The following is a 22,674-nucleotide window of genomic DNA, read 5'->3' as shown; positions in this document are numbered from 1 at the left end:
AGGTATAAAAACTCGTTTAATATACTTAGTGATAGGTTATTTCTCTGCTGGTAAATTGAGCTAATTTAAACCAGATTAGAATATATTAAAGGCAGGTTTAGTGGGAAGCTGCTCTAGAGAGAGTTTACAGGCCCCAAGGATGGGGGGGGGGAAGAGAGAGAGAAAGAGTATGCATAAAGAGAGGGAAGAGAAGAAAGAGACCAAAATATCTGGATTATATAGGGAAGAGCCTCTGGGGGAAGGGCAGCACAGTGCCTGGGCTGGAAAATTCTAAGGGTATGCCAGGTAAGAAGGCCAGGTCTGTTTTGAGATGTAAATATGCACCTGAATCCCAGGTCCTAAAGCAAACACCCCAGGGACACTGCAGTAGGCTACTACTACTTTCTCCTGACACTAGGGAGATGGTTTTGGATTGTGGGCAAAAAGCTGGAATGTTCCCAAGTCCAGGAAGATGGGGCTGTTTCTTTGTTGTCCAGGGTCTGGGAGACCACCTGTAGCCAGTGCAGGCCCAGTGCAAGAATCTGTGAGAACAAACAGGAGCACCTGTGAATAGCTGTTTTGGAGCTTTTTCTGGGTGCACATTCTAAGGGAACGCCAGGATGTTAGGGGCAGAAGATAAAATTAAGAGGTTTAGGGAGAAAAGCCTTTTCTTAGATGGTCATGTGAAACTCTTGGGCCATGGTCTTGGGAGTTGGAGGAGGACTGGAGGGTCCCAGGACGAGGGAAAGAGAAATAGATCCCACTCTAAGAAAGACTGAGAAGGGGATGTTCAAATGCCCATGGGCAAAAGAAAGCAGAGGCTTTGAGGTAAGTGTAGAATCCTCAGTTGGCCAAAGCCCAAGTGTGGGAAGATGGCTAGCTATAGAAGACCTTCAGGGCCATGGAAAGTTTAGATAGAACAGTTTAATGTCATTTTCCTTTGAACTCAAATAGCCATTCTGCAGACCTAATAAGCTATTCATTTTTATCCAGCATGTGGTTTCAAGAACAGCTCTAAAATTATCTCACTTCTCACTCCACTTGCAAATTGAAAGAAGCATGAATGAGCACATGTTTCTTAAGAAGCCTAAAAAGAATATGGAAAACTGAACAGAAAGGGTAATGAATGAGAAGTATTAAATCCGTGGAAGGGAAGGGCCTTTGCATTTGTACTTAGAATCGTGTGTTAATATTAATTATTTCAGCATTTTGCACAAACTGCCAGCATTATCTATTTAATGGATTTAATTTTATTTCTGGCCAAATCGGGTCCTTTTAATTAGAAAGCATGTGGGGTATCACTTTCATTATAGCATAAAAGCCTTTAATCTCAGCACCAGACTAATAACATGGTGTTGTTATTGGTGCAACATTCAAATCTATCTCCAGACAAAGCATGCAGCTGAGATTCGCCACAGCACTAGGAAATCTGAGGTAAGCACCTGAAGTCATCAGAAATGATTTTAATTTGCTCTCTTTAGTATATTCATTTAAAGAGTTGAATTTGTTAAGAAATGGTGCAAGGAAGGCCAGTATCATAGTTGCACCTCATAGGCATTGTGTAGCTTCTCTCAATTAAAGAAAGATCCAATCCAGTGCTATAGCCATATTGTAACTTCAGGGGGAAAAATTGGAACTGGAGAAAATTAGTGCCCAATTTCACGTCTGTTTCTAATTTGGCATTACTTCTCTCTAGCAGTAAAGAATGATAGCAGTCATTTCTGAGGAGGGCAATTGGGCTTGTTTTAGTTGGTACCTTTACAAGTGCTTTTAGAGCAATAGATAACAGAAACAAAATAACAGCAATCTAACATAAATAAATAACTTGTCTAATTTTTCAAAATAATTCACTAACTTTATATGCTAACATTGTAAGAACCTTATACCATTTTTACATTTTTATAAAATATTTCCAAAAGTTAATTGATATATATCGAAATCTAACATCTTTGCTATGATTAATATCCTAAGTATGAAAATTCCTTATGTCAGAGTGAGTAACCATGGAGCAAGCTCAGTACCCCTGTATCACACATACTTTCTTCAAGTTTCAGAGAATATCTCAGAAGAGGGGGCAGAAAGGTTGTAGGAGTGAAAGACAAGGGCTACTGGTATCAAGCAATGTCTTCTGAACATGGCGGGAGCTTCGCTCTCACAAACTCATAGCAGCTCTAGCACAAGATCAAACTGGTCACCACGCCAGAATGAAGTGAGAAGAACACAGACAGTAGTCAGGGAAGAGCAAGAGGGTTGCAGTGAGACAAAAATCTGACCAAAATGCCTTGTCCATGTGAATGGAAGTAAGGAGGAATAAATTATTCATTTTCATAACAATATCAAATCAGAATAAACATTTTCCATTAAATGACAGCTTCTACACCTACAAAAAAATAAAATATCAATTACCTAAGATTCAAAAGTCCACTATTTTTAAGATTTATATCAAGAAGCAAGGTGGGGAATCCAGGCTCAGTCCTTAAGGCTGGGAAAGCCAGAGCTGTGTAAATAAGTAGCAGCAAGAATGGAAATGAAGATGATTTGAGCGCCACAGTCTCTGTGAATTCTAAAACTACAGCATATCCTACTATAATTCACTTAATGTTTTTAATTAAGTCACTTGCCTATTGTTAAAATAATCTTATTCTAAAATGGAATAAGTTGAAAATCATAAAGTAAGCATTAAAGCTAGTAGACATATGTGAGTAAATGCGAGAGAACTTAGAGCTTTCCATCTCTGGAAGACCTAAAGTTGTTCCCTTTTCTTTGTTTTAAACACTGCACCAGTAAGATGCTTAAATAAGAATGCAAAGCAAGGTTTAAGACAGAGCAAGAGAAATGATGGTGCGTGACCACACACGGACTCCTTGGCCGTGGCCAGCTGCGTCTGTCTAGAAGTCCTTCTGCAGGCTTAGCTTGCAGGGCTTCTCTTTCCAGCCTGACCTCCATTGACAGGAGGAAAAGTTATCACTGTCATCAAGGACACACCAAACTACAGGGAAGGGGTTTCACACCCAAACTGTTTGAGAAGAAAATTGCTATACAGATCCCGCACCCTCTTCTTTCCTTAATCTTTAATATTTATAATCTTTTAAGAATACTTTGTGTAGAACAATTTTATTTGAAGTCACAAAATAGTTAAGTTTAAACTACTTAAAAATACAAAGGCAAAACCCAGCTTTCAAAGAGTTGTTTTCACTCTACAATAGTGGGCAGTCCATGCATTTTGTCATGCTTCTTCCTTTTCTAATTTATTCAGTAGAATATATATGTCTATGAATTCATATCTATCTTTTATATCATATAAAGTGAAGAACATACATATGGAGTGTCTGTATATATCCTCTATCAAGATAGATATAGATTGAGATGGATGATCAATATTATGTATGTATACATAGAGACAGAGAAAGATATATTTAATACAGATGACAGATGGAGGTGTAGATAGTGTTGTGTTATTTTAACAAAAAGAGTCACTAATTCTTATTTTCAAAACTATTTTAAGCCACGTATAATGGTCCATGCCTTTAATTTCAGGACTCAGGAAAAAGAGGTAAGAGGCCTTCTGTGAATCTGAAGCCAGCCTTACCTATACAGAATTCCAGGTCAGATCTGCATAGTGAGACCATATATATATATATATATGTGTGTGTGTGTGTGTGTGTGTGTGTGTATACATATATATGTGCGTGTAATATTACATATTAAAAAATTTAAAACCACTTATCAATTACAAAATTTGGTAGCTTTAATCATAATATCCATTTAAAATCATATGCACATATTTTATACACATATCTCTTAAAGTCAATGGACTCAACTCCCCAATAAAAAGACATAGACTGACAGACTGGATAAGGAAACAGGACCCTACATTTTGCTGCATACAGGAAACACACCTCAATGTCAAAGACAAAAACTACCTTAGAGTAAAAGGCTGGAAGACAATTTTACAAGCCAATGGTCTCAGGAAATGAGCTGGAATAGCCATTCTAATATCAGATAAAATTGACTTTCAACCTAAAGTCATCAAAAGAGATACAGAAGGACACTTCTTGCTGTTCAAAGGAAAAATCCACCAAGAACAACTTTCAATTCTGAACACCAAATGCAAGGGCACCCTCATTCATAAAAGAAACTTTACTAAAGCTCAAAGCACACATTGCACCTAACACAATAATTGTGGGTGACTTCAACACTCCACTCTCCTCAATGGACCAATCAGGAAAACAGAAACTAAACAGGGACACAATAAAACTAATTGAAGCTTTGGACCAATTGGACTTGACTGATATTTATAGAACATTTCACCCTAAAACAAAAGATATACTTTTTCTCAGCACGTCATGGTACCTTCTCCAAAATCGACCATATAATTGGTCACAAAACATACCTCAACAAATATAAGAAGATCGAACTAATCCCATGCCTCCTATCGGATCACTATGGGGTAAGAGTTGTCTTTAATGGCAAGAGAAACAACAGAAAGCCCACATACACATGGAGGCTGAACAATACTCTACTCAATGCCAACTTGGCCAAAGAAGAAATAAAGAAAGAAATCAGAGACTTTTTAGAATTTAATAAAAATGAAGGCAAAACATACCCAAATCTTTGGGACACAATGAAAATAGTGCTAAGAGGAAAACTCATAGTCCTGAGTGCCTCCAAAAAGAAAATGGAGAGTGCATACACTAGCAGCTTAATGACACACCTGAAAGTCCTGGAACAAAAAGAAGCCAATTCACGCAGGAGGAGTAGAAGACAGGAAATCATCAAACTCGGGGCTGAAATCAGTCAAGTGGAAGCAAAGAGAACCATACGAAGAATCAACGAATCAAGGAGCTAGGTTTTTTTCTTTTTGAGAAAATCAACAAGATAGATAAACCCTTAGCCAGACTGACCAAAGGGCACAGAGAAAGTATCCAAATTAACAAAAGTAGAAATGAAAAGGGGGATATAACAACAGAAACTGAGGAAATTCAAAAAATCATCAGATCCTACTACAAAAGCCTATACTCAACACAACTGGAGAATCTGGAGGAAATGGACAATTTCCTAGACAGATACCAAATACCAAAATTAAATCAGGACCAAATAGACCATCTAAACAGTCCCATAATCCCTAAAGAAATAGAAGGGGTAATAGGAAGCCTTCCAACCAAACAAAGCACAGGACCAGATGGCTTCAGTACAGAATTCTATCAGACTTTCAAAGAAGACCTAACACCAATACTGTTCAAACTATTCCACAAAATAGAAACAGAAGGAACACTACCCAATTTCTTCTATGAAGCCACAATTACGCTGATACCAAAACCACACAAAAATCCAAGAAAGAAAGAGAACTTCAGACCAATTTCCCTTATGAGCATCGATGCAAAAATACTCAATAAAATTCTTGCCAACCGAATCCAAGAACACATAAAAACGATCATCCACCATGATCAAGTAGGCTTTATTCCAGGGATGCAGGGTTGGTTCAATATATGGAAATCCATCAATGCAATCCACTACATAAACAAACTCAAAGAAAAACACCACATGGTCATTTCATTGGATGCGGAAAAAGCATTTGACAAAATTCAGCATCCTTTCATGCTCAAACTCTTGGAAAGAACAGGAATTCAAGACCCATACCTAAACATAGTAAAAGCAATATACAGAAAACTTGTAGCCAGCATCAAACTAAATGGAGAGAAACTTGAAGCAATCCCACTAAAATCAGGAACTAGACAGGGCTGCCACCTTTCTCCTTATATTTTCAATATTGTACTTGAGGTACTAGCTCTGGCAATTAGACAACATAAGGAGGTCAAAGGGATACAAATTGGAAAGGAAGAAATCAAACTATCATTATTTGCAGATGATATGATAGTCTACCTAAGTGACCCAAAAAACTTCACTAGAGAACTCCTACAGCTGATAAACAACTTCAGCAAAGTGGCTGGTTATAAAATCAACTCAAGCAAATCAGTAGCCTTCCTATACTCAAAGGATAAGCAGGCTAAGAAAGAAATTAAGGAAATGACACCTTTCACAATAGCCACAAACAATATAAAGTACCTTGGGGTGACTCTTACCAAACATGTGAAAGATCTGTATGACTGACACCGAAGAAAAGGCTTCTGAGTTTTTGGGAACACAACTTAAACTCTTCCCTATAAAACTTTACCCTATGATTCTTATCAAACATGTGAAAGATCTGTATGACAAGAACTTCAAGACTCTGAAGAAGGAAATGGAAGAAGACCTCAAAAATGGAAAAACCTCCCATGTTCATGGATCGGCAGGATTAATATAGTTAAAAGGGCCATTTTGCCAAAAGTAATATACAAATTCAGCGCAATACCCATCAAAATCCCAACTCAATTCTTCATAGAGTTAGAAAGAGCAATTCTCAAATTCATCTGGAATAAAAAACAAAACAAAACAAAACAGGATAGCTAAAACTATTCTCAACAACAAAAGAAATTCTGGGGGAATCTATATCCCTGACCTCAAGCAATACTACAGAGCAATAGTGTTAAAAAAAAAAAACTGCATGGTATTGGTACAGTAACAGGCAGGCAGATCAATGGAACAGGATTGAAGATCCAGAAATGAATCCACACACCTATGGTCACTTGATCCTCGACAAAGGGGCTGAAAACATCCAGTGGAAAAAAAGATAGCCTTTTCAACAAATGGTGCTGGTTCAACTGGAGGTCAGCATGCAGAAGAATGCAAATTGATTTATCCTTTTCTCCTTGTACTAAGCTCAAATCCAAATGGATCAAGGACCTCCACATAAAGCCAGACACTCTGAAGCTAATAGAAAAGAAACTGGGGAAGACCCTTGAGGACATCTATACAGGAGGAAAGTTCCTGAACAGAACACCAATAGCTTATGCTCTAAGATCAAGAATTGACAAATGGGACCTCATAAAATTACAAAGTTTCTGTAAAACAAAAGACACCATCAAAAGGACAAAATGGCAACCAACAAATTGGGAAAAGATCTTCACCAACCCTACATCAGATAGAGGGCTAATATCCAATATATACAAAGAACTCAAAAAGTTAGACCCCACAAAACCAAATAACCCTATTAAAAAATGGGTACAGAGTTAAACAAAGAATTCTCACCTGAAGAACTTTGGATGGCGGAGAAACATCTTAAAAAATACTCAACCTCACTAGTCATCAGGGAAATGCAAATCAAAACAACCCTGAGATTTCACCAGTCAGAATGGCTAAGATTAAAAACTCAGGAGACAGCAGGTGTTGGTGAGGATATGGAGAAAGAGGAACACTCCTCCACTGCTGGTGGGGTTGCAAATTGGTACAACCACTCTGGAAATAAAGTCTGGTGGTTTCCCAGAAAACTGGGCACGTCACTTCCAAAAGATCCTGCTATACCACTCCTGGGCATATACCCAGAGGATTCCCCACCATGTAATAAGGATATATGCTCCACTGTGTTCATAGCAGCCCTATTTATAATAGCCAGAAGCTGGAAAGAACCCAGGTATCCCTCAACAGAAGAATGGATGCAAAAAATGTGGTATATCTACACAATGGAGTACTATTCAGGCATTAGAAACAATGAATTCATGAAATTCTTAGGCAAATGGATGGAGTTGGAGACCATCATACTAAGTGAGGTAACCCAGTCTCAAAAGATCAATCATGGTATGCTCTCACTAATAAGTGGATATTATCCCGGAAAACTAGAATACCCAAAACATAATTGATACATCAAATGAGGTACAAGAAGAAAGGAGGAGTGGCCCCTTGTTCTGGAAAGACTCAGTGTAGCAGTATGAGGCAAAACCAGAACAGGGGAGTGGGAAGGGGTGGGTGAGAAAACAGGGGGAGGGAAGGTGGCTTATGTGACTTTCAGGGAGTGGGGGACCAGAAAAGGGGAAATCATTTGAAATGTAAATAAAAAATATATTGAATAAAATAAAAATACATCAAAAAAATTTAAAACCACTTATCAATTACAAAATTTGGTAGCTTTAATCATAATATCCATTTAAAATCATATGCACATATTTTATTTAAAAAATATTGATACCTTGATGATGTAAGACTTCCTCTGGTATGATCTGAATGCCACAGGTACTCCATTGGCCTATGTATTTAAACATAGTCACCAGAAGGTGGTGCTGTTTGGACAACTGTTGTACCTTTGAGTCAGATGCCTAGGTGACAGAGGCTACAGGGACCACCTTTCAAGAAATAAAGCCAAGCCCTGCTTCCAGCTCCATTCTCTGGTTGGCCACTATAGATCACCTGCTACAATTTTCACCCATGAACCAGGACTAGACCACGCCCACCACCATGTTTTACCTGTCATGATGGTCGGAAATCCCATTAATCCTTACATCTAAAAAACCCCTTCCTGTCCTAAGATATTTCTGCTAAATATCTATCACGATGGCAAGGGAATAAAAAAACTGACATGCATGAGAAAAACATGGACTAACGTGGATCTTGCTTTTAATTCTTTGAGAATGAGTTCTACCTATGTGAGAAACTTTAACATTTACCAGGCTATTTTATAGAATTCATTTATCTTTTTAATGTAACATTATTTTCTTTTCATATTTTACATATAATTAGTGGTATAAAGGCTAATATTTTATGTTTTTCATATAGAGAGAAACCTCACTAGTTCTAATAAATTTAATGAGTCTATTTTAAATCGACACTTAAAATTGTACGTATCTTTGTTGTACTAGAGTCTTTTATTTTCTAAGGATATGTGTATGTCAATTAAAACTGCTTTTTTCTAGTATTTAACTTTGTTTTGTTTAAGCTGTATAAAATGTGGTGGTTTAACTAACCCACTAATAAATCAGTATAAATGGAAGATGCCCTGTGTGCCTTCCACTGTATTGTGCATGTCTGCAATATGGCTGGCAACCGCATTTCATTTTCCAGTTCAGTTCCTACTCAGCCTTCCATGTGATTATTGCAGGTAATTCCTTACATTCCCTAACACTTAACCTTTCTAATCCTTGACCCATATTGCAATTGGAAAACAGAAACAATGTAAAAAAAATGTTTATTTTTATGAATATCTACCATGCTGCATTTAGGGAGGGCTCAGTATTGCTATATCTACTTGCTTTCTTTCCATTCTTTCTAAACCTCCTCTGGACAGGTTTTCATCCTAAGTGCTACATTGAAAGCTGCAGTCATTAAGTGCCCTGGAATCTCCCTGGCTTAAAATTAGATGGCAGAGCCTCATTTCTCTTCTTTTTTAACCAGCAGTACACTCCACAGATGAATGCTTTTTCATTTGCTGTGCACTGTTTCCACTTAGCCTCTGACAGATCAGTCTCCACACTTTCCGATCCCTGCCTCACTTCTCTTTCTCCTTTTGGGGCCCATCTTCCTCCCCCACTTATCTTAAGGTTGGGTCTACATGACAGAGTTCACATCTCCATTTTCTCCCCAGATTAAATAATTTTCCTAGGTATAGGCTGTGTGTGTGTTTGTGTGTGTGTGTGTGTGTGCGTGTGTGTATACATGCACAAACCATTTATAGATGTACATGGATGATATAAATTAAAAAGATGCAGTTACATACACCTATCATTTTCTACTATAATTTACTGTTATTCTATGGCTTCTTAATTTCTCTCCTTGCTTCTACTCTTTCATTTTTGCCATATCCAGTGATGTCTAAAACGCACCACACATCTCTCTCTCTCTCTCTCTCTCTCTCTCTCTCTCTCTCTCTCTCTCTCTCTCACACACACACACACACACACACACACACACAAACACACAAGCACACACTTAAAAATCACCTTATGTCAATGGAAAGATCTCCCATGCTTGTGGATTGGCAAGATTAATATAGTAAAAGTGGCCATCTTGCTGAAAGCAATCTACAGATTCAATGCAATCCTCATCAAAATCCCAACTCAATTTTTCATAGAGTTAGAAAGAGCAATTTGCAAATTAATAATATTAAAAACAACAAAAAACCCAGGATAGCAAAAAAAAATTCTCAACAATAGAAGAACTTCTGGGGAAATCGCCATCCTTGACCTCAAGCTATATACAGAGCAGTAGTGATAAAAAACTGCATCGTATTGGTACAGAGACAGACAGGTGGATCAAAGGAACAGAACTGAAGACCGAGAAATGAGCTCGTACACCTATGGTAACTTTGACAAAGGAGCTAAAACCATCCAGTGGATAAAAGACAGCATTTTCAACAAATGGTATAAGTTCAACTGGCACTCATCGTGGACACGAATGCAAATCAATCCATTCTTATCTCCTTGTAAAAAGCTCAAGTCCAAGTGGATCAAGGACCTCCACATAAAACCAGATACACTGAAACTAATAGAAGAGAAAGTAGGGAAGAGCCTCAAACACATGGGCAAGGAAAAATTTCTTGAACAGAACACCAATAGTTTGTGCACTAAGATCAAGAATTGACAAATGAGATCTCATAAAATTGCAAAATTTTGTAAGGCAAAGGACACTGTCAATAGGACAAAACAGCAATCATCAAATTGGGAAAAGATCTTTACCAACCCTACATCCGACAAAGGGCTAATATCTAAGATATACAAAGAACTCAAGAAGGTAGACTCCAGAGAGCTAAATAACCCTACTAAAAATGGGGTACAGAACTAAACAAAGAATCTTCACCTGAGGAGTATGGAATGACTAAAGAAATGTTCAACATCCTTAGTCATCAGGGGAATGCAAATCAAAACAACCCTGATATTCCACCTCACACCAGTCAGAATGGCTAAGATCAAAAACTCAGGTGACAGCAGATGCTGAAGAGGATATGGAGAAAGAGAAATACTCCTCCATTGTTGGTGGGATTGCAAGGTGGTACAACCACTCTGGAAATCAGTCTGGCAATTCCTCAGAAAATTGGATATAGAACTACCTGAGGACCCAGATATACCACTCCTGGCATATATCCAAAAGACACTCCAACATATAACAAGAGTACATGCTCCACTATGTTCAGAGCAGCGTTATTTATAATAGCCAGAAGCTAGAAAGAACCCAGATGTCCCTCAACAGAGGAATGGATACAGAAAATGTGGAATATTCACACGATGGAGTGCTACTTGGTTATTAAAAACAATGACTTCATATAATTCTTAGGCAAATGGATGGAACTAGAAAACATCATCCTGAGTGAGGTAACCCAATCACAAAATAACACACATGGTATACATTCACAGATAAGTGGATATTAGCCCAAAAGCTTGGAATACCCAAGATACAATTCACAGACCACATGAAGCTTAAGAATGAAAACCATAGTGTGAACAAAAGGGGGAACAAAATACCCACTGGAGGAGATAGAGAGACAAAGTGTGTAGCAGGTCTGAAGGAAAAGTTGTCCACAAACTGTCCCACCTAGGGATCCATCCCATCTTCATATACCAAATCCAGACACTATTGTGGATGCCAACAAGTGCTTGCTGACAGGAGCCTAATATAGCTGTCTCCTAAGAGGCTCTGCCAGAGCCTGACAAATACAGAGGTGGATGCTCACAACCAACCATTAAACTGAGCACTGGGTCCACAATGGAGAAGTTAGAGAAAGGACTGAAGGTTGAACCACCCAGACCACGCCCAGAGCTCCCAGAGAATAAACCACTAACCGAAGAGTACACATGGAGAGGCCCATGGCTCCAGCTACATATGTCGCAGAGGATGACCTTATGAGACATCAATGAGAGGAGAGGCCCTTGGTCCTGTGAAGGCTCGATGCTCCAGTGAAGGGGAATGCCAGGTCAGGGAAGTGGGAGTGGGTGGGTGGGTAGGGGAAACACCCTTTTAGAAGCAGGGGGAGAAGGGATGGGATAGGGGGTTTTCAGAGGGGAAACCAGAAAAGGGAATAACATTTGAAATATAAATAAAGAAAATATCTAATAAATTTTTTTTAAAAAAATCACCTTATCATGGTATGCACTCACTAATAAGTGGATATTAACCTAGAAAACTGGAATACCCAAAACATAATCCACACATCAAATGAGGTACAAGAAGAAAGGAGGAGTGGCCCCTGGTTCTGGAAAGACTCAGTGAAACAGTATTCAGCAAAACCAGAACGGGGAAGTGGGAAGGGGTGGGTGGGAGGACAGGGGAAGAGAAGGGGGCTTGCGGGACTTTCGGGGAGTGGGGGGGGGGGCTAGAAAAGGGGAAATCATTTGAAATGTAAATAAATTATATCGAATAATAAAAAAAAAAACTTAAAAAAAAAAAGAAAAACTAAAAAAAAAAAAAATCACCTTATGTCCCATCTGTGTTCTTTCTTTACTCAAAAATGAAATCCAGTGTCTTTCCATATGTTAAAATGACTCTGTGGTCTCTCTTTTCCTCTGCCCATTTCTTGAGGCTCCTTTTTTCCCCCTAGAGCTGAGGACCAAACCCAAGGCCTTGCGGTTGCTAGGCAAGCACTCTACCACTGAGCTAAATCCCCAAGCCCCCTCCACCCATTTCTTATCCACTCTAGTCCACCTGCACAGGCTCCCTTGTTGTTTCTAAACGAGAGTCATTTCTGATTTTGGGGTTCAGCACTCTTATCTCTCCCACCCGAAGTGCCTCCCTTACCATAATGGTCCCTTTACTCAATTCATGGAGGTCTATGCTGAATATCCTATCCTTCCAATCATCTCAACTAAAATATTCTCCATACCCTCACTCATGTATAAGCTCACTGAATGTACATCCAATAATTTCACTAGGTGTCTATGACATGTCTAAAACAGCTCTAGTCACTGATATTTTAAATAATCAAATAAGAATTTTATCTTACTTCAATATACGTAGCTTACATCTGAAGGCTTAATCTAAGTGGTGTATGAGAACTGAGCCCACAGACCAAGCATAGCTCTCGCCTTAGGGATTTCATTGCCATGTAGAATTTTATATTAAGCAAAAGTGTATGTAAAATGGGTATTTAATCTTTGTCTGTTACCTGGTATACACATGATACAATAGAATATTGGTCCTTCTGTAATCTAGCTTTTTTGCCCTATTTATAAGTGTCTATCATTTCCTTTCTAACTTGCTTCATAGTCACTATTGAAGCAGCAAACACTGCCTCTATGGGCATCCTAGAAAAACGTTAATTTCTTAGAATTCTAGGTTCATTTCAATGAAATGAACTAGTTAAATAGTAATCTAAAGCCACTCATATTAATTGTAACATATCACATATCGTTTTTAAAACCTACCTCTTTAAATTGGTGGTATTAAACCATTTCTTTCACTACGCGGTATCCTTTCCAGATCACTAGACCTGGTTTGGAATTTAAAAACATAAAACAAACAAACAAACAAACAAAACACAGATGGCACTGTAAATTGGTCCAGATGTTGCCCTAGACAATATCAGTCAGTGAACAAACCACATTTTATGCTTTTCATCTTTAGGAGACAGTCAAACTACATGACTCAGCTCTTAAAGTTAGAATATGTAAAGAGTCCTTGAAGTTGAGTCTTTATCAGGACATTCTGCTCAAGTGTCCTTGAGATTTGGGAATTAGTTTTCATTATGGAAACCTTATTTTCCTTTTGCAAGCACCCCATACGTTACATTTAAAGGAAACTACCCAGAGCGCAGTGGATACTGAGAAGCGCACTTTGAATACAATCTCTATCATTAGCCTTTATGCTGTATGCCTCTAAATGAAGCATAGCATGACATAATAGGCAGATCAGCCACAATTAAGCCTCTGAATTAAAGGCAAGAAATGAGACGTTTTGACAGCTCGGAACATTGTGTTTCACGGGCTCAGTGCACAGCGAGGTAACACAGGTGTTCCTGTAATTGCAATACAAAGGGAAGATTCAGAGCTCTGCGGCCTTTTGGAGTCTCTTGTGTGATGAGATGTGAAGATCAGGTGTTGGTATTGTATCTCTGTCATTAAGGAAAACACAACTGAAAACACTTCAGAGTTTGCACTGACCTGAACTAAATCAAGGATACATTTGGGGCTTTTTTTCTCATGGAGTCATAATTTTTGTGTGTGTGTGTGTGTGTATAGATGTATAGGTGTGTATATGTGTATATGTATATATGTCCATTTTCCCATAAACATCAAATAAAAATATTTAATAGCTCTTCTAAACAAAAGATCCAAAAATGTTTTAAAATATCTTTTTTTTGCATTTTCTCATATTTGCCCTTCTCATATTAAAGTGTATCCAAAGTCTGCCATTTTCTTAGCTAGACTATAGAAATGATGTTCGATAGTGGTGCTCTATGAGAAGAAATGTGCTTACTGTTGTTCCTTTCAGCACAAGGAGGAAAAAGATGCAGTGGAAGGGGAGAAGGAAGTGTGGCCTCCTGCAGAAGATTGTGATCACTGTGCTTACAAACCATACACCATTTGATGTTCTGTGGTAGTCAGCAGTTGCTGTTCAGGGATCTCTGGGAATATATCAGATCCCAAGAGCAGGGTGCTAGAAAGCACCGAGAGAACAGAAGATGAAAGTGAAATCTATTGAGAGAATGCAATGACACTCAAAAGGTGCAGATGTGCAGAATCCTGTCATCTCCTGAGAGCATCCATGGATGGATGGATACAGGGACCTGCATCTGATCAGAGAGGAGCAGTGAAGGAGCTTCATCACTGGTTCCGCCTCCAGCTGTCCCTGGTGAAGGAAACTTGCAGCCCAAGCTTCCCTCTGCCTAACAAATTAGCAGACACCCAGAGAGCTAAGGACTAACTTCAAGCAGGAGTCCATGGGCATGTATTATCCATATCGATAGATCCAAGTGTTAGAATATCATGTTTAATCCAGAGAAGAGAGTAATAGTTTCAACTACAGTCAACAATGTTTTAAATCATTAGCAATGTATTCATTGATTACTCATGAAAATCTTCAAGACATGTCCCAGGTACTCACGAACTAGACCAGTTGTCTTTTGTTGTTTATATCTCTCAAGTACTTACATATTATAGTGAAAATACAGCACATTGTTGAGTCAGAGACAGCCTGCACAGCACTATCTGGAGTCTTAAATCACACCCCCTTCAACTCCTTGTGCAAGTTATCCTTCAGGACTTGAGCCCCATGTTCACATGACCCTCATTCATAGCAATCCCAGTAATACTTTTAAGGTCCTTCATCTGATAGGCAGATCGAATGTTCTCCATGGGATCCATGCTGGGCAGATGGTCTTCATTTTGCAAGACTCTTTGAAAAAACAGCAAGCTTATGTTAATCTCTGCTGTATAATAAGCCTATTTCATTAACTCATTGTGTGTGTGGTGGTGGACAGTTTCTATTTCTGTGAATTCAGAAAAATGGTTTTTGCCTTCAGAGTGAACCTGTTAAATAAATATGTTATAGAATATGAAGCGTGAAGCAACATCACAACAAAACAAAGCTCAGTAATATTTTACAGATATCACTTAGACATTCACAAAGAGACTTTATCTGACTCTGCATGGGACACCTATGTGACAATAATGTCTTCTGCTTAGAACAGCAGTCTACTTCAAGCAAAACTTGTAGTATGCATCACTTTCATTTCCACAGATAGCACCATTGCTCTGCGTAGCTTATCTACCCTGTAGACATCACCTGTTGAGCCTTATTCGGCCAGAGACTGAGGCCTAGTGAGGGAGCCTGAGCTTTTGCTCAAGGTTAGAGTCACTGGAGTGACTCAGCATGACCTGCTTAAGCCTACCTTTGACTAGCTACCTCTGATGTCAAATAACTTTATTGGCCCTGTCAGTCACCCGATACCCTCCACCACCCTTCCCCACCCCCTACATCATCTTACCTCACCAAAAATCCCTGCCTCCTCCCTAAGAACTGTACTGGACGGGGAAGTTGTCTTGTCAATAGAATTATATCTTCTCCAACAAGGATTCTGAAGATGACCGAAACAGTAATGAAATTAAATGAAATGAAAGTGAAATGATCTACCCCAGATAGTTGACAAACAACTCTGAACAAAACGATTGAAGGTTTTAAGTCCTTTTTATTGATGTCCAGACCAAAAGTAGGTTGGGTCTCTTGGTGTCCAAGCTCAGGAGTACAGTGGTTTTTAAAGACAAAAATCTTTGTTACATTATTGCTCAAGGAAAGGGAGAGGGACTTCAGAGGGACTTTATTAGTGAGGGACTTAGAGTTGCCCAGTAACATCTGTTTGGAAGGCTCATCAGTACCTTCCAGACACAACATAATAAGTTTGGACCATAATCAAGGTCAGGGGCAGTCCCAGAAATATTACCAAGGTGATTGTGGCTGTCGGATAGAAGGTTAACTGACTGAGCAGGTGTAAAATAGCATTGGGACAGGATGACTTTAACTTTACAAGAGGCACCCTGCCACCTCACACTGAAGATTAAATTAGTAATGTTATCATGTATTTATGTATTGAACATTCCTAATTCTGAAGCATCATTTTTAGAATAATTTTTATAATAGAATTATTTTTCCCTTACAGAATAATTGTGACCCACCAAAGCAGAGCATAAAGAAGACAGAGTACGGGAAGAAGCACCAGGTACAAGAAATGCTGGAATCCTTCATTAAAGCCTAATGTCTCCTCAATCCTAAATGGGATATCTCCATCACCCTTCTGTGGAAGAGGAAGCAGAAAGAATGTAAGAGATCAGAAGAGAAGCCCCCCTAAGTCAACTGAGCAAAATTCATATGAATTCACAGACACTAAAACAGCATGCATAGGGCCTACCTAGGTCTACACCAAATCCTCAGCATATACTTAGTGTTTTGATGGGATTCTTGAGTGTGTGAACAAGTGGGTCCCCGATTCTTGCGCCTTATCTTGGCACAAGACACTCTCTTCTTCTGTTGGTTTGTATTGTCCAACTTTGATCTGATAGTTTTTGTTTTATCTTAGTGTATTTTACTTGTTTATATTTTGAATAAATAAGTGAGTGAATGAAAACTTAGCCATTACTGTAAAGATGAGCATGACCTGTCTTTTATGCCTGCAGAAAGAAGAAAAATTACTTTTTTCCAATGGAGTGATACTGGCCCTCTAAACCAACTCAGTTTTGCTTGTATATCAAACACTCCAGGGCAGCCCTCATGTTCAGGACCAATTGACCAACACATAATGAACTCCAATTATTTTTGTGTGCTTGTATTTGGTTACAGTTTGGCTGGAGTGTTTTGTTTTCTGTTTAGGTGTTGTTTAATTTTGTTTTCTTGGGGGTTTTTGAGGAGGCTGTTACATAGAGTTTTGGGTTTTTTTTTTTAAGAGCTTAAAGTTGGGTGGGTGGAATGATCTAGAAAGACTTGGGAGGAGAATGAATATGATCAAAATATATTTAAATTTAAATTGTTTCAAGTAATTAAAAATATAATAAAAAAAATCAACTTGTGTCTTATCTATTGGTATTGGTATGGAGTTCAATAAACAGAGCAGTCAAAAAATACTATGATGATATAAAAGAAACAGAAGCTGTTCTGTTTCTCCACTGCCCAGGAGTCACCAGTAGCATTTGAAAGCAAGAGCCAGCACCACCCTGTGATAGCTAAGAAGGACCACAGTTCACCTTTTAGGTCATGCACAGGGCAATGGATGGGTCACTCTGTCCTACTCCTCAGGTGTCCAGGAGTTGAAAGTCACCACTGACACCTCCTCATTTTGTCTCCTTCATGGAGGAAGGCTTCCAGACAAAGTGACAAAAGCCTTCTCATCCCCTCACTCATTCCTTCTCCAACAGTAATATTTTAATTGCTAAAACAAAGGAAAAATGATCCACCTATAGTCCATTTTCTTCTGACTGCACGTTCACATATATAATCTATTTTTAAACTCCATATCCTTAATTTTCAAGATTTCTGGTACTACATAGAGGAACAGTGAAGGTAGTTAGTTGCCTTAGAGTGGAAGACTTCCCTTTGATGACTCATTTTCAGATGTTAGTTTTGCCCACAGAAGGAGCATATTTGTTCCTCATTGCCTTGGAGGGTCCTTATGTTTCGTTTGGCTCAGAATACACAGAAAGATCAAGGTTTCTATTTTTGTGTCACCCCAAGGACCACAAAACTATATTTGCCAACAACTTTATGTCCCAACAGTTTCTGCCATCTGCAAGGTACTTCCTGGATCTTCTCATCTTTTCCAATATCTATGTCCTAATGCTAACCACAAAATGTTTCACAGAGCAGCTGTGATGTTTAAATAATGTAATATGTGTGAAATCATTGGGCTTTGGGCAGTCAGTACAATCTAGTTGTGACTTTCCTTTTTCAATTTTAGTCACCCAGGTCTACATTAATCGTCACCATATACTTCTCTCTTGAACACAGAGTAGTACAAATTTTGAGAAACCAATGTGACGGTATAGCTAAACACTCATACAAATAACCATGCCCTTTGAGACAGAAATTTTCTTCTGAGAATTGATATAGACTTCATGCCTCAGCTTATAAATATTTACACACCAAGATACGTGTGGTAAGCTAAGTTCATAAGGAAGTGATTAAGCAAGTTGTGGTACAGCTATGGACTGAAATATTTCATTGCATGTAAAATTTTACTCCAGAATTTTAAAAGATACCAATTGTGTTTATATTTCTCCATGACCTGACCTCAGAGTGGTCAGTTCTTCTCTTGAAAAGTAATAAGCAACTCTTTCTTTTTCTCTAGCTTATGCATTCACTAATACAGAATTTTTCAACATCAAATGTGAGCACCTTGATATGTTTTCTAACATCATAATGCGCATCATTGCCGTCATCTTAAAGCACGTTGCAGGTGCAGTTGTAGGTATTACCCCATGAAGCTTTCCTCTAGAGTTTACAAGTCAAGAAATGAAGCCACATAGCATAGCATATAAAGAACTCAATGAGTTTGTGGTGTGACTGAGGCCTGTCCTGACCTGGTATACAGAGCAAAGGTCTAGCTGTCTATTCTTGTCATGTACTATCTGTATAAATAAATGGACGAATGAAAAATCACCTCTCTAACTATATCTAAATCATCTATTTTTGTATTTCTTTTTAATCTAGGAGATAAAAATTCCCCCAACATTTCTGATATTGTTGTTCTAGGAATTAATCACTTCTTACCCACTGAGAAAAACTATGGAATCATTTGTCCTCAAACCATGAGACAGGGAATGTGGGAAGATAGTTCAGTGGGTAAAGTGATCGCTGCAGAAGCAAAACAATACAAGTAGGGATACCAGAACCCACATTTTAAAAAAATGTAAGCAGCAGCATGTGTCTACAATGTCAGGGCTGAGGAAGTGAAGACACAAATCCCTGGGACTTGCTGGTCTACTCTAAACAGTGAGCTCTGTGTTTAATGAAAAGGTCTGTATCAAAAAATAAGAAGAAAACAAATTGTCAACTACTGTCTTCCACATGCCAATACAAATAAATGTATGCCCATGGGAAGAAGGGGGAAGATGCTCAGGAAATTATCAGGCCATGGCCAGGAAACCATTTCCCCATTTCAATGTAGCTGCACTCACCATTTGCATGGATAGAGTACAAAATGTTTTCTTCCCCTTGATGCTCATTCTGCAACTAGCAGATGACTTCTAAAATTTTACAAGAGTCTATAGTCAAGCTAAAAGGTTAGATAATCAGATACCCTGCACCATTGTTTAAGAGTTAGCTAAACAAAATAGCCCAAGGAATCAATGATCAGGTATTTAACAAGACATATTTGAAGACTAGAGTGTTAGGTTTTACAGTTGTTGGGCTGGCTAAGCAAATTTGCTTTAAATTTCTCTGTTTGAAAACTTTAAAATCTTTAATGATTCATTTCACCTTGGAACATTGCATTTTAGAGCATTTTGGTGTTCTGTGTATGAATCTGCACAATTGTCAACACGTATAATTAAGGTATATATAGGTCAAAGTGTGTAGCATGGTAAATTGTAACCATGTCATTAACTATGAGCTACTACTTTTTAAAAGTCTATCTGAACCTGTTTATAGTATTGCTACACATCTTTAAATCCAAGGAAATGTCACAGAAATGCTTCGATGATCACTGACCACACAGTTTAGATCTGAGAGTTTAGAGTAGGCTCCTGAGCTCTTGCTTGTTTGCAGAGATGATATACTTCCATGCTTTTCGCTTCCAGGCCAGACTCACTTATTTTACAGCTAATTTTTTATTCCTCTTTATCTCCTTCATAGAACTCTGTTTTTTATGAATGTTCAAGACTGTATAAGACTCTTTTTTTTACATATAAACAACAATCTGGAAAAGGGGAATTAGACCCAACTAACACTTTCTAGGTGTTTGAGGTATTGTGCAGCCTTAGGAAACTGACAAATCACCTTTTTTGTTTGCTGTTGAATTAAATAAAAATTCAGTGGCTATGAAAAGTGATTTCCAGATTAAAATCTAATGAGTAAATCTAATGAAACCTCTTCAAAGTCTGAAGTCCATTCAAAATCAATGAAGCTGGCTGGTGGTAGTAAGTTTTACATGTATTCTAACTTTTAAAAGATTAAAATATTAAAAGATATTCTTGGTGAAGAAATTTTCACAATTACCATTCTATCCAAAGCAGGAAATACTCTTTGAGGCAAGTTTTAACCCTGTTATGAGACTTTAAATCTTCTGCTTCTTCCAAGAAGCCATGACTTCGAGTGATTTGTAGTTCATGATGAATGGGCTGAGATGAAATGTCACCTTTGGAGCAGGGTAATAGTAATCAAGGCAGATGTCATTTTCTTAATTTACATCAAGAAGACCAGTTGCTAAGGAAAGCAGTGTTCAGGTCCATTATTAGGGATATGCTGACCTTCGGGGATGTGTGTCAACCATGGAGGAGTGTTGTGAGAATGGTTGCTAAGTGTGAAGAGAGAAGAAAGATGGAGAGGCCTGTGATCTTTATACTGACTTGCCAAGCAGTGACTACTGTATGTAACCATTTATTGGCAGGCTCTTAGACTTTGGGAAAATCTTCTTTCTGGCTCAAATGTTAGAGGTACACTGAGAAGTTATAGTTGTATTTTACTTTGAATATAAGTTTGTAGGTTTCCTTCAGACAGAATACCATGCCATGAATCATTCTTATTTTTAATTCATTAGGGTTTTGGTTTCATTTGTTTGTTTTTTGTTTGTTTCTTTTGTTGGGTTTTGTTTGTTTGTTTGGGAGGTTGCTTTTAGGGGGGTTTATAGGCATTCTCCCATCAAGTACCTTCTTGGTATAACCTTGGACTCTATACATTTTTAGTGTATTGATGTTGAAATCATTCTGTAGATAGCTGATTATTTTCATTATATCATTAAGTCCTAGTTTATATGTCATATGACCTTAGAATATAGTATCTATTTTCCTAGAAAAAATTAGTATCATCTATGCACACCACTTAAAGGGTTTGTTATGATACTTACAATTAATTCTTCCAATGAAGATCTCTCAAGCTCTATTTTTATGTCTAAACCAGAACAGACCTATACTAATTTTCAAAGTAAGACAAAAATTAAGGACACAAAAGTCTAATATATAATTCAACTCATAATCTACCAAATATAATGCAGCCCTATGCCTGAGCATCCTGTAAAATTGAGTCTAGACAGTGACTTATGTCCAGAAGACCTAGCTTTGTCCCCATTGAGAAGGAGGAGAAACAAGAGAACAAAGGTTTTTGATCTGCAGCTGCCAGACCCTTCTCTCCCCCCCCCCCCCCGAAAGAAACCAAACAAACAAACAAACAAAAAGCCCTCTAGCCTTTATCTTCTCCATGTGTCATTCAAAGGAAAAGTTCTTTGAGGGCATGATGACTCCCCTACCATGTGACTCTAAAGAATCTGATTGGCAGGCTCCACCATATTGCCATCTGAGAGACTTCACCTAGCAACTGATGAAAACAGATACAGACACCCACAACCAAACATTAGGCAGAGCTTAGCAAATTCTATTGAAGAGGGGAAGAAAGGTTCTAAAGGAGCCAGAAATATTATGGACAACACACACACACACACACACACACACACACACGAACACCAAAAACAAAAACAAAATAAAACAAAAAACCATGTGGAATCAACTAACCTGGACCCACTGGGGCCCACCAAAACTGAACCGTCAAACAAAGAACATGCATTGGACTAGACCTAGACCCTCAATGTAACAGTTGTGCATCTCCGTTGTCTTGTGAGACTCCTAGCAGCAGGAGCAGAGTCTGTCTCTGACTATATTGCCTGCCTTTGGATCCCTTTCTCCTGACTAGGCTGTCATACCTAGCCACAATAGGAGAAGATGTGTTTAGTCCTACTGCAATTTGATATGCCAAGATGGGTTGATATCCATGGGAGGCCTGCCTGTTCTGAGAACAAAGGGAGGACAGGAGTATGGTTGAGGAGATAAGAGGGAAGGGCTTTGAGAAGGGGAAGACATGATTGGGATGTAAAATAAATAAGTAGACAGGTAAGTAGGTAGATAGGTAGATGGATAGATAGATAGGTAGGTAGATAGATAGATAGATAGATAGATAGATAGATAGATAGAAGATAGATAGATAGATAGATAGACAGATAGATAGATAGGTGATATTTAGATAGAGATAGATAGATAGATAGATAGATAGATAGATAGATAGATAGATAGATAGATAGATAGATAGATAGATAGGTGATATTTAGATAGAGATAGATAGATAGATAGATAGATAGATAGATAGATAGATAGATAGATAGATAGATAGAGATAAATAGATAAGATGAAAATGGGAGATTAGTTCACA

Source organism: Apodemus sylvaticus, chromosome 15, assembly GCF_947179515.1.
Source record: "Apodemus sylvaticus chromosome 15, mApoSyl1.1, whole genome shotgun sequence".
NCBI classification, from domain to species: Eukaryota; Metazoa; Chordata; class Mammalia; order Rodentia; family Muridae; genus Apodemus; species Apodemus sylvaticus.
Note: the sequence above shows the minus strand (reverse complement) of the source record.